The sequence below is a fragment of the Phaseolus vulgaris genome, chromosome 7 (genome assembly GCF_000499845.2).
Source record: "Phaseolus vulgaris cultivar G19833 chromosome 7, P. vulgaris v2.0, whole genome shotgun sequence".
In the NCBI taxonomy this organism is placed as follows: domain Eukaryota; kingdom Viridiplantae; phylum Streptophyta; class Magnoliopsida; order Fabales; family Fabaceae; genus Phaseolus; species Phaseolus vulgaris.
The window spans coordinates 13,422,183-13,434,453 of NC_023753.2; positions in this window are offsets into that span (position 1 = coordinate 13,422,183).

Consider the following 12,271-nt stretch of genomic DNA (forward strand, 5'->3'; position numbering starts at 1 on the left):
CGTGACTATGTGGGGTGTGCTCAGCGGAACACGTGGGCAAGAGAAAGATGAATGGTTCAGAAGTGAGGATAGTCGTCGGTTCATGGAACTGGCGTTCTGTAGTGAACATGGTCGGCTGTCGCCGGGTTTATGTGTCATCGACGTGTTAGGCAATGGGATATCAGGTGGTCTGACACTGCCGCGTGTAGAGAAATGATGCTCAAGCTATCCTAGCTCAGATGATGACACGTGTAGGGCTGGGCGCTACCTGCTATCCCAGCCCAGATGGCGACACGTGCAGGGCTGGATGTGAGCCACACGTCCAAAAGCATAACGGCCTGGAGAGAGAAGAAACCTAGCTATAAAGGTAAACATAACAGAATTTGCAGAGGTACGTTTTTCATTACGGCTCATTGCTAGGGTTGTGTGCCTTTAGTACGGTTCTACAGAGCATATTTTCTCTGAGTTTTTTGGGTATTCTTGTTACTGACTTGAGCGTCGGAGCGTCACCGGCCGCAGAGGCGCCACCTTGTGTTTTCAGGTTCTCAGAGAGGTTTTCTGTGGTGTGGACTTGAAGGCCACATGGAGTTAAGCTGGTGAGGAGGTTCGAGACGAGGCATCGCTCTTACGCTAGGTCAACCAGCAAGATCATCTGGCGCCCACCGTGGGGCCGTATAAAAGGTGATTCCCCAACCATAGTTCGTGTTTGTTGAGTTTTTGGTGCTTTCTGTTCGACTGCACGCTGTCGCAGTCGGTTTCTGGAGTTTTCACCGTTTGTTTGGAGTTTCTTTGAGCTGCTGAGTTTGCTGAGAAAGGATGAGGACAACGCGATCTAGTTCAGTCGCACCGTCGACAGATGAGGATGTTGTGTCCATGACGCAGGTGATGGATATGATGAGGACGCTGCAGGAGAACGTGGCTGCATCACGTTCTGAGCAGGAAAGAATGCACGAGGCGCTGGTGGCCTTGCAAGCTAGAAAGGAGGAGCTCAACAGGATCAATGAGGAACTGCGTAAAGCTATTCAAGAATGGGAGGAGCGTGTGGTCGGGAACAGATTCGCACCCCCGTCCCCACCGCGTAGCTTTCCCATGCCGTTTTCTCAAGAGATCATGGACTCGGTGGTCCCAGCCAATACAGTGGCGGTGAAGGCGTCTTTCACCGGGGTGGAGGACCCTGAGGCTCATCTCACGGCGTTTCACACCCAGATGATGCTCTTGGGAGGGGTCGGACGCGGTTTACTGTAAGGTGTTCATGAGCACCCTTAGTGGAACAGCGTTGGACTGGTTTGTCAGTTTACCTACTGGCCACATTACCACGTTTCAACAGTTTTCCAAGATGTTCGTTGAGCAGTATATAGTGAACAAGGCACCACCATTGGTGTCTTATGACCTGTTCGACGTGAGGCAGTACCAAGGGGAGTCCCTGAAGGATTTCCTGAACAGATTCGGAGCTCAGATAGTCCGCTTGCCAGGTAAAGACGAGGAAATGTTTGTACATGCCTTCAAGAAGGGCGTGTTGCCCGGGCCCTTTAGTGAGTTGCTTATCAGGAGTCACCCCGCCACGTTCGCTGAAATCTGGCGACGTGCCGTGGCTCACATCGCCGCTGAAAGCGAAGTCTCCGAGAAAAGGGGAAACGTGGCCCCAGCTAAGCCGCGCGCCCAGACGAGGGTCCAGCCGCAAAGAGTAATGGAGGCAGCGGCGGGAAAGAGGGACCAGAGGATGCATCATCCTTATGACCCTAAGAAGAGTAAGGGGAAGGGGCCGGGGCGGCCCAGAGAGACTAATCGCCCTCCAAGGTATGAGTTTATGATGGGGTTGGCTGATCTGATCGCCATCCCGAATATCGTTGTCAGGCTCAAAGTGCCTAAGAAGACGACAGAGAAGGTTTTGGGTCCAAAACCAGACACGTGGTGTGAGTTCCACAAGAGCTTTGGCCACTCCATCAACTCGTGTTTGGCTTTGGGTTACCAACTCGCCGAGTTGGTCAAGTGCGGATTCCTGAAAGATTACTTGCTGGAAAAGCAGGCGGGCCAATCAGCAGGTTCCCAACTAGCGGGCAATGAAGGACAGCAGCACGAGGTGCCCGTCCACGGCGAGATCCACACCATAGTTGGTGGATTCTCAGGTGGAGGGTGCACTGCATCTCAACGCAAGAAGTACGCGAGGTCGGTGATGTCAGTGGAAGTTTTTGAGGACCACTCACCCGACGTGAACATCACGTTCACCAAAGGAGACCTTAGGCACGTTGTACCTCACGACAACGACCCTATTGTGATCTCGCTTGTCACGGCGGGAAGGACTGTCCACCGGGTGCTGGTCGACCAAGGAAGCTCGGCAGACGTAATGTTTTGGCCGACTTTTGAAAAGTTGCAACTGTCCCCCAATCAACTGAGGCCATATGGGGGCTGCTTGTACGGTTTCGCCTACGATCAAGTGGAGGTAAGGGGGTACATTGAGTTGAGGACGACCTGCACAGATGGTTTGGCCTCGCGAACGGAGATGATCAGGTATCTTGTTGTAAACGCTCCATCGGCATACAACATACTGTTGGGAAGGCCAACGCTCAACAGAACGGGAGCTGTGCCTTCGACAAGGCACATGAAGGTCAAACTACCGTCTATGGAGGGTTTGATCATCACCATTTGTTCTGACCAAAAGGAGGCGAAGAAGTGTTACGAAAACAGCCTCAAGAACAAGAGGTTTGTATGCCACGTAACCACAACGCCTCCCCCTGGCACGGAGCACGCACGGGAAACCCCGCGAGTGCTGGATACGGCGTTGGAGGTGGCCGCCAAGGGCGACGTCCCAATCGAGGATATCGAGGCAAGGTCCGAGAACGCCGCCCGGGTGGAAGGGGAGAGAAACTGCTCGGAGACCGCCAGGGAAGCAGGTATCGTGAGGGCGCTGATCGCCAGTGAAAAGAAGCCTCAACCAGTAGAGGAATGGCTTGAGAAGAAGATCAACGACAAGACGTTTAAGCTGGGGAGAACCTTGGACAGCGAGTCGCGAGACCAAATCGCCAAGGTGATAAGTAGACACCTAGATGCATTTGCGTGGTCTGCTTCAGATATGCTGGGAATCGACCCCGCCATCGTTTAGCAATGGATCCCCAGGTCAGGCCCATCCGCCAAAGAAGGAGAAAGTTCAACGAAGAAAAAAGGCAGGCGATCAAAGACGAAACACAAAAACTCCTCGCAGCAGGCCACATCAGGGAGATCCAATATCCAGAATGGCTCGCCAATGTCGTTCTGGTCAAGAAAAGTAGCGGAAAATGGCGGATGTGTGTCGACTTCACAGACCTGAACAAGGCCTGTCCAAAGGATTCTTATCCTTTGTCGAGTATAGATGCCCTGGTAGACAGTGCATCAAGGTGCAAGCTACTCAGCTTTCTGGATGCCTTCACGGGGTACAACCAAATCAAGATGCACCCTATGGACGAAGAGAAGACTGCCTTCATGACGGAAAGGTCATGCTACTGCTACAAGGTGATGCCCTTCGGGCTGAAGAATGCGGGAGCCACATACCAAAGGCTAATGGACAAGGTGCTCGCGCCAATGCTCGGGAGGAAGGTGCAGGCATACGTTGACGACATGGTCGTGATGTCCCTGGAAAAAAGCAAGCATGTCGCCGATTTAGAAGAGTTGTTCGTCACCATCGCCAGGTACAAGCTGAAACTAAATCCTGAGAAGTGTGTCTTTGGTGTGGAGGCAGAGAAATTTCTGGGTTTTCTCCTGTATGAGAGGGCAATCGAGGCCAACCCCGAGAACTGTGCCGCCATTTTGGCGATGAGGAGCCCCACCACTGTGAAGGAGGTGCAGCAGCTCACGGGGCGGATGGCTGCCCTGTCTCGATTTGTATCGGCCAGTGGAGAGAAGGGCCACCCATACTTCCAGTGCTTGAAGAGGAACAACAGGTTTGTCAGGACGAAGGAGTGTGAGGAGGCCTTCATAAAGCTCAAAGAATATTTGGCGAGCCCACCAGTTCTATGCAAACCCCAAGCAGCAATGCCACTCAGGCTGTATTTTGCCATAACTGAGAGGGCAATAAGCGCAGTGCTCGTCCAGGATCATGATCAGGTCCAAAAACCCATCTATTTTGTTAGCAAGGTGCTGCAAGGCTCAGAAGTGAGGTATCAGGCCTTAGAAAAGGCGGCGTTAGCAGTTGTATTTTCGGCGAGAAGGTTGCGCCATTACTTCCAGAGCTTTACGGTGTTGGTAATGACTGACTTGCCCATCCAGAAGGTTTTGAAGAAACCGGATGTAGCTGGAAGAATGGTGAAGTGGGCGGTGGAGCTGTCGGAATTCGACATCAAGTACGAGCCCCGGGGATCGATCAAGGGGCAAATCTTCGCTGATTTCGTGGTCGAGCTGTCTTCTGAAACAACTCAAAACGCCAAGGATGACTTTCGTTGGGTACTCTCGGTGGATGGGTCGTCTAACCAGCTGGGCAGCGGGGCTGGGTCATTTTGGAGGGACCCAACGGCGTGTTGATAGAGCAATCACTGAGGTTTGTTTTCAAAGCAAGCAACAATCAAGCAGAGTAAGAGGCCTTGATCGCCGGTATCTTGCTGGCGAAGGAAATGGGGGCGAAGGTGTTGATGGCCAAGAGCAATTCGCTGTTGGTCACTGGACAGGTAACTGGCGAGTTCCAAGCCAAGGACCCGCAGATGGCAGCCTACCTGGAGTACGTGCAAGAGCTAAGGAGATCTTTCGCTTTGTTTGAAGTGGTACACGTGCCGAGAGAGCAGAATGCCCGAGCTAACTTGCTAGTCAAGCTTGCCAGTTCGGGCAAGGGGGGCAGGCAGAGGACCGTTATTCAAGAAACTTTGAAGACTCCTCGGGCTTTTGTGGCAGATCACCAGGTCCTTTACATTTGTAAATCGACAGAAAGGACAACAAGGGGCCATAGATCTCTAATGCAGGAGACCTTGAGGACGCCAAGGGTCAGGGCGCACCCAGCGAAAGAGGTAAGTACGACGCAAGTTTGCACTATCCACGAGCCTGATACGTGGATAACGCCATACCAGCGCTACTTGGCAGATGACGTGCTCCCAATGGATTCAACAGACGCCAGAAAGATGAAGAAAAGCTCCAGCAAGTTTATCCTCATTGATGGCGAGCTGTACAGTTTCGGATTTACACACCCTCTCCTTGTATGTGTACACGGAGAGAAGTGCACAAGAATTATGGCTGAGCTCCATGAAGGGATTTGTGGGAACCACATTGGGGGTCGATCTATGGCGACAAGAACTGTCCGTGTAGGTTATTACTAGCCCACAATGAGGGAAGATTGCAAGAGATATGCCCAGCGTTGCAAGCAATGCCAACAACACGCCGATTGGCACAAGGTGCCCCCAGAAGAGTTAAGGTCAATCTATAGCCCCTGGCCGTTCCACACGTGGGGAATCGACATTTTGGTGTGCCCAAGCGTCTAGTATCAGACAATGAGACTCAGTTTGCAAGCCACCTGTTGAAGAAGCTGTGCAAGGACATTAGGACACAACAGGTGTTTGCTTCCGTGGAATACCTGCAAACGAATGGGCAGGTGGAGTCCGCTAACCGGGTTCTGCTGAAAGGATTGAAGAGGAGGCTGGAAAAGGCCAAGGGGTCTTGGGCTGAGGAAGTTCCCCGCATAGTGTGGGCATATCATACCACTGAGCAATCGGGAACCCACGAAACCCCGTTTAGCTTAGTGTATGGATGCGACGCGATGATTCCAGTTGAAATCCATGAAAGCTCGCCGAGGTTCCAGAACTTCGTGGCGGAGGACTCGAACGAAGAAAGAAGAATGAACTTGGATTTGCTGGACGAGGTCAGGGAGGAAGCGCGGGTGAAGGCTGAGGCAGTAAAGAGAAGAGTTGAGCGTAAGTACAACTCCAAGATAAAGCCAAGGCAATTCAGAGATGGTGACCCGGTGATGAGGAAGGCCCACTAGTACGAGATGGAAAACAAATTGTCACCCAAGTGGAAAGGACCGTTCAGAATAACTGAAGCACTCGGGAACGGCGCCTACCGCTTGGAGACGCTGGAGGGAGGGGCGATTCCTCGCACTTGGAACGCCACCCATCTCAAGTTTTACTACAGTTGAGCCCTTGTAAGTAGCAATTAACTCCAACAGTTTAAGATGTATCAGTTTAAGCAATTTTTCAAGGGGGCACTCTTTTTCCCTAAGGAGGGTTTTAATGAGGCCACCCAGTAAAGAAGGTTTCGAAGTTTATCAAAGTTTCCCGGCTATTAAGTTTGCATGCTGTCTGTTTGCCAAGTTTGTAGGGAGAGACTCTATCGCCCTTGTGTAGTTTTAAAGAAAAATGGTAAATCCAAACCGCATGCATCCAGTACAAAATTTTCGAAACATAAAGTTTTTTAAGTCCTCATCGCCGTATGGCGATCGGAGGCACAGGAATAAAGTTTTTAAAGTCCTCATCGCCGTATGACGATCGAAGGCACGGGAATAAAGTTTTTTAAGTCCTCACCGCCTCCCGGCGATCGGAGGCACAAGTATTAGATTTCCTCCCGGTGAGGAAGAGATTTAAAAGATCTCCTCGCCTTGAGCGAGTGTAGGCGAGAAAGAGATTTAAAAGACCTCCTTGCCTTGAGCGAGCGAAAGCGAGAAAGAGATTTTAAAGTCCTCCTCACCCTGAGCGAGCACAGGCAAGTACAAATCACAAGACCTCTTTGCGTGAGCAAACTGAGGCAAGTTGAAAGCCCTCAGTGCATCCGGGGGAGGAGGAGATGTAGCCCCTGGGCAAGTTGAGGCATCAGGAAAAGTCCTTCTCACCCTCGAGTGAGTTCAGGCAAGATGAAACTGAAAGGTCAGGGGTGTTAACAATCTTAAGTATGGGAAATGAGGGTTGAAGAAGAACTCTTTCCCCCTTGAGTGAGACACCAATATTGACCTAGTAAGACCAGTTAAATTAGAAGTTAAAGGGTGGTTGGGGAGGTTCGCAGAGGGCACCTCACCACCCAAATCATTGTTCTGAAACTCAGGGAGGTAGAGAAGGATCCGAAAGGCGGCTCTACCCCCAGATGAGGGAACAATGATGTAAGTTATCTCAGGGTAAAGGCTCAGAGAAGGTAGAGAGCGATCCGAAAGACAGCTCTCCTCCCAGGTGAGCAAAGATGAAATCAGAAGGTGGTTCCGCAAGGGACGTTTTCAGTTATAAGGAAGATGACGTCGCCAGAAGCCCATGGTTTGGGATTGAAGTAGAAAGAGAATCGCACGGCGGAGGCCGCGTTAGCGAAGTTCTGAGCGACGATATAGAGATGCCTTTGGCCCTTGGCAGGTCGGGCGAGAGAAGTTTCAGATGCTAAGATCGACCCAAGCCCTTATAGCTGAGTAAGTGATTTCGTATTAAACGTTATTGTTTCGAATTAACCGTTTGTTTGAGCTAAGGTGGTTCGCAGAGAGTTAAGTACCGGTTGGTACAAAGTATATTGAGTTGAGAAAAACCATCAAGTTAAACTAGTTGATTGCACGACATATAAGTTATAAGACTATATATATATAAATGTATGTGCACAGGGATATCGAACAATTTGAACAGAGTGAAAATTATTACATATAGACCAAGGTAAAACACAAGAGGTTTCAAGGCGATAAGTCAACTGGGGGTACGATCTTGCCGTCCACCACCTCGTTGTATACCGAGAACTCGGAGAGATCAAGGTCGGGATATTTGCAAGCAAACTGCTCCAAAGCAGCGCCAAAGCCGGAAGTGAGAACTTGGGCAGCCTCAAGCTGAAGCTCGTCGATCTTCATCTTGAACCCACTGTTCTCTTCACGAACTTGGGTGACTTCAAGCTCGAGCTCGTCTGCCTTCTTCTTGAGCCCGCTGTTCTCTTCGCGAACTCGGGCAAGCTAAGCAGCGGTTTCACTTAGTTCCTGGGAAGCCTTATCCCGATCTTGCTTAACCTTTCTCAGAAGAGTCTCCCTCTCGATTGACCTCTTCTCCAGGTTGGCTATCTTTTGGGCGTCATTTTTCTTTGCCTCCTCCAGCGTGGCAATTTTCTCCCTCAAAGGGACAATCCTGTTCTCCAGCTCGACGGCGTCCTGGAGTTTGTCATGAAGTTTCTTGCGCAGTTCTTTGTTGTCCTTGCGCACGCTTTGGAGCTCGTCCTTGAGGGCGTTTTCGACCCGCGAAAACTCGAAGCCTTGCATCAGCATGTCGCACTTGGTCTTCTCGGCTTCGGCTTTCGCGGTGCTTGCCACCTCCTGATTGATCCGATTATCGAGTTCAAACTTCTCCAAGGAGTCCCTTAGCCCTTCGCCGACGATTTGGGGAAGACAATCGTCAACCATGGCACTTAGGCGCACGGTGAAGGACTTCAAGGCTTCTTGAAGAGGGGCTGGGAGGCTTGAGGTTGCTGGGGGAGGCGGAGGTTGGTGCTCACCACCACCCTCACAAGGTTGGATGGCGGGGGGAGCTTCGAGGCGTGGTGGTGAGGCAGGGAGTTCTTCGGCGGCTTGGGAGGAGGCTTGCGTGTCAGCAAGTTGCTCAGGAGCGGCTTCAGCAACTGAGGCGTTTGAAACGAGAACATCCCCAGCGGACTCGAATGGTGTGGAGGCGCTAGGGGGGTCCTCGATGTAGTTTGGGGCGACACTCTCAATTGCTGGGGGCTCGATCACAGCCCTCATTTTCCTTTTGCAGACTAGCCCGTCCTCGGTTCTTTCGTCCGCCTCTTCGTCTGACACTACCCTGGGGGCTTTCCTCTTAGCCTTCTTGAGGGGTAGTTTCTTGCGTTGGGGGGCTGGAAGAGCGGCAACTACGGGTGGGCCAACTGGTGGAGATTGGCCCTGGGCGGCAGCGATCTCCGCAACAGAGTTCAGGATCGTTTGGGAGCCCGCGCAAGCTTATGGGACTTGGCTATGGCGCGTAGCTTAGCCATCCTATCTTGTCCCAGCATCGTATCTGCAAAGGGGGCCAACAGTTATCAACCAGCACAGAAAATCGACAGGTAATAATGCATGGAGGAAGTTGAAACCATATGCGAAATTAGAACAACAACATCAGAGTAGAAACGAAGAAATGCAAATTCAAGCTAAGGGAACTTGAAGGCTTAAGGACAGACCTATGTGAAAGTCCAGTTGGCTTTCAAAGAACTCGAAGGTGATGATGGAGGCAGTTGACAGGGTCACGTGGGAAGAAGCGACTTTCTTCTAGAAACCCCGCACAAGTCCTTGTCGAGCTCCCCCATCTTTTCTAGCTCCATGGCCTTCCTGAAGCTCGACTCTTTCCTTCCCTTGTTCACCCAATACAAGGGGAACCCGTCGAGAAGGGAAGGGTCTTGATCGCTGCGACATACACGCACAAACTTCCCCTTCCAATCCTTATAGGATTGCTGGAAGATGGAGAGAATGGACCTCCCAGCGATCCCATTGAGGTTGACCCATAGACGATCGCCCGGGTTCTTCGCCTCGAACAAGTAGAGGAACACATCCACCGAGGCCGGATGTCCCAAGTGTGCGCAGATAATTTTGTAAGCCCATACGAACGCCCAGCTGTTGGGATGGAGCTGGGCGGGGGCTATGTCGAGCTCGGTCAGGAGCTCCCTCTCAAAGCGTGTGAAGGGAAACCGAAGCTTGACCTTCTTGAACATAGTGGTGTAAACGAAGCAGAAAGGGGCGTCGTCGCTCCCCTGATTGTCGGTGCAGATGGGCTCACCAGGAGGACAAGGGCGCACAGACACCTTGTCATTGTGCTCTTTGCTGAAAGAGAGGTGATCCTGATCACCTTTCTTGAGACGAAGAATATCACGATCAGAGTTGATGCATGAAGTCTCACCCAACAGGGTTGCGGAGGCCCACGGGTACAGTCGTTTGTAGTCTGGAAGAGGCTTCACCGTCGCGCCGGTTTGTGGTGGGTTTGGTTGTGGTTGGCTAGGTCGAGAGGATGCGGGTCTCGCGACTCGGTCGGAAGGGACGTTAGAATCCTTTGGGGGGTCGCGAGAAGAGGAAGGGTTTGCCCTACGGGTTTTCGTCGGAGGGTTGTGAGGATATGGAGGAGGGTTTGGTGTGATTTTTGAACGAGCCATCGAGGAAGCTGCAAGAAGACGAAAAGGGAAGATATGAGAGTTCGTAAACAGCGAGACTCGACAGAAGAGAAGGAGATGGAAGAACAAGGGGGGCTCGCAGAGAAGAGGTTCATAAACCCTAAACGCGGAAAAGAGAAAACAAAGCAGAGAAAACATCCCACAACGTATGCTCCAGACAGTTAATGGATTATGCAAACCGATTAAAATGCAGCAAATATCAATAGAAGCGATAAAAAAGTTACCTTTGGATGATCAAAAGAGTATTCAGAAAGATGGTGGTTGGGGGAATCAGAGCGTTCGCTGGAGCGTTTCGAGAGTTTGAAGAGAGGTAGAAGATAATGAAACAGTGAAATGGCGCGAAGTGTTTAAGAGTTTCGAACATTGCGAGAAGCGCATACGACAATGAATAATGGTCGTTGATGAGTCCACGTGTCGAATGATTGAAGAAGTTGGTGAAGTGTCAAGTCAGTGAACAGTATGAGCGCCAACGCGCAAAGCCACGTAAGCCGCCGGATTTAAACCTCTTTAGTCTCCTCGCTGAACAAATCGCAGCTCGAGATTGGGGGCTTGTGTACCGACCAGGTCATCGCGTGTGATGACGTGTCTAGCACGTGACTATGTGGGACGTGCTCAGCGAAACACGTGGGTAAGAGAAAGATGAATGGTTCAGAGGTGAGGATAGTCGCCGGTTCATGGAACTGGCGTTCTGTAGTGAACATGGTCGGTTGTCGCCGGGTTTATGTGTCATCGACGTGTTAGGCAATGGGAGATCAGGTGGTCTGACGCCGCCGCGAGGAGCACATCACCGGATTTCCCAGTAAACTCAGTTGAAGCTGCTGAAGGCTCAGAAGAGTAAGTTCAAGCGTATAATTTCAGTAAGATGATTGTTGCGCCAACATAGGGCGTGAAGGGCGTGTGGGTTGAAGGGAACAGTTTTCCTATCAGCGACAGGATTCCCAGAGTGGACATTCGTTGATGGCAAGGTCTCCTCAGCCGGAACATGCATGGCGCAGCGATAAGGAGGGTGCCATTAGCAACAAGCGATATCACAGAGATGGTGCACTTTGCTGCACCCAATACTCGCCTTGTCGGGTGGTGTTCTAGAGCATAGTGCGTGCTAGCTTACTCCTTGAGTAGAGGACTTAGCCGCGCGACTGGTTACTACACAGAAATGACGCTCAAGTTACCTCAACCTAGATGACGACACGTGTAGGGTTGGATGCTACCTGTTATCCCAACCCAGATGATGACACGTGTAGGGCTGGATGGAATAGAAAAATGACGCTCAAGCTATCCTAGCTCAGATGATGACACGTGTAGGGCTGGGCGCTACCTGCTATCCCAGCCCAGATGGCGACACGTGCAGGGCTAGATGTGAGCCACGCGTCCAAAAACATAACGGCTTGGAGAGAGAAGAAACCTAGCTATAAAGGTAAACTTAGCAGAATTTGCAGAGGTACGTTTTTCATACGGCTCATTGATAGGGTTGTGTGCCTTTAGTACGGTTCTACAGAGCATATTTTCTCTGAGTTTTTTGGGTGTTCTTGTTACTGACTTGAGCGTCGGAGCGCCACCGGCAGCAGAGGCGCCACCTTGTGTTTTCAGGTTCTCAGAGAGGTTTTCTGTGGTGTGGACTTGAAGGCCACGTGGAGTCAAGCTGGTGAGGAGGTTCGAGACGAGGCATCGCTCTTACGCTAGGTCAACCGGCAGGATCACCAGCTCATTATATCACACCTAAAATCACCCTTTTCTCTGTCGTAGAAGATCCTGAAAATCATCTCACGACATTCAGGGCTCAAATGATCATCTCTAGAGGATCGGATGCCATCCGATGTAAGATGCTCATGGGTACTTTTACGGGCACAACCCTACAATGGTTTAGTGGAATTCTGAATGGTCACATCACCTCTTTCCCTCATTTCTCTTTGATGTTTAAAGAACAATTAACCCCCTAGGTTGTATGACCTTTTCAGTATCAGACAAAAGGAAGGGGAGGCACAAAAAGAATATATGAATAGATTTTGTGTGGTCACGGTAAGGCTTCAACACATGATGAAGAGATGATGGTCACTGCCTTTGAACAAAGGATGACGACAGGACCGTTCAGTGATTCATTAATGAGGAATCCAACAAAGACGTTATCTGAGATACGTGAACGAGTTGTCGCCCACATCGAGGCGGAAGAGGTCGTACTCAGGAAAAATGGCAGCTCACGCTCAAAGCAACTTAGACCTAATGAGAAAAATTGAGATTGGTCTTT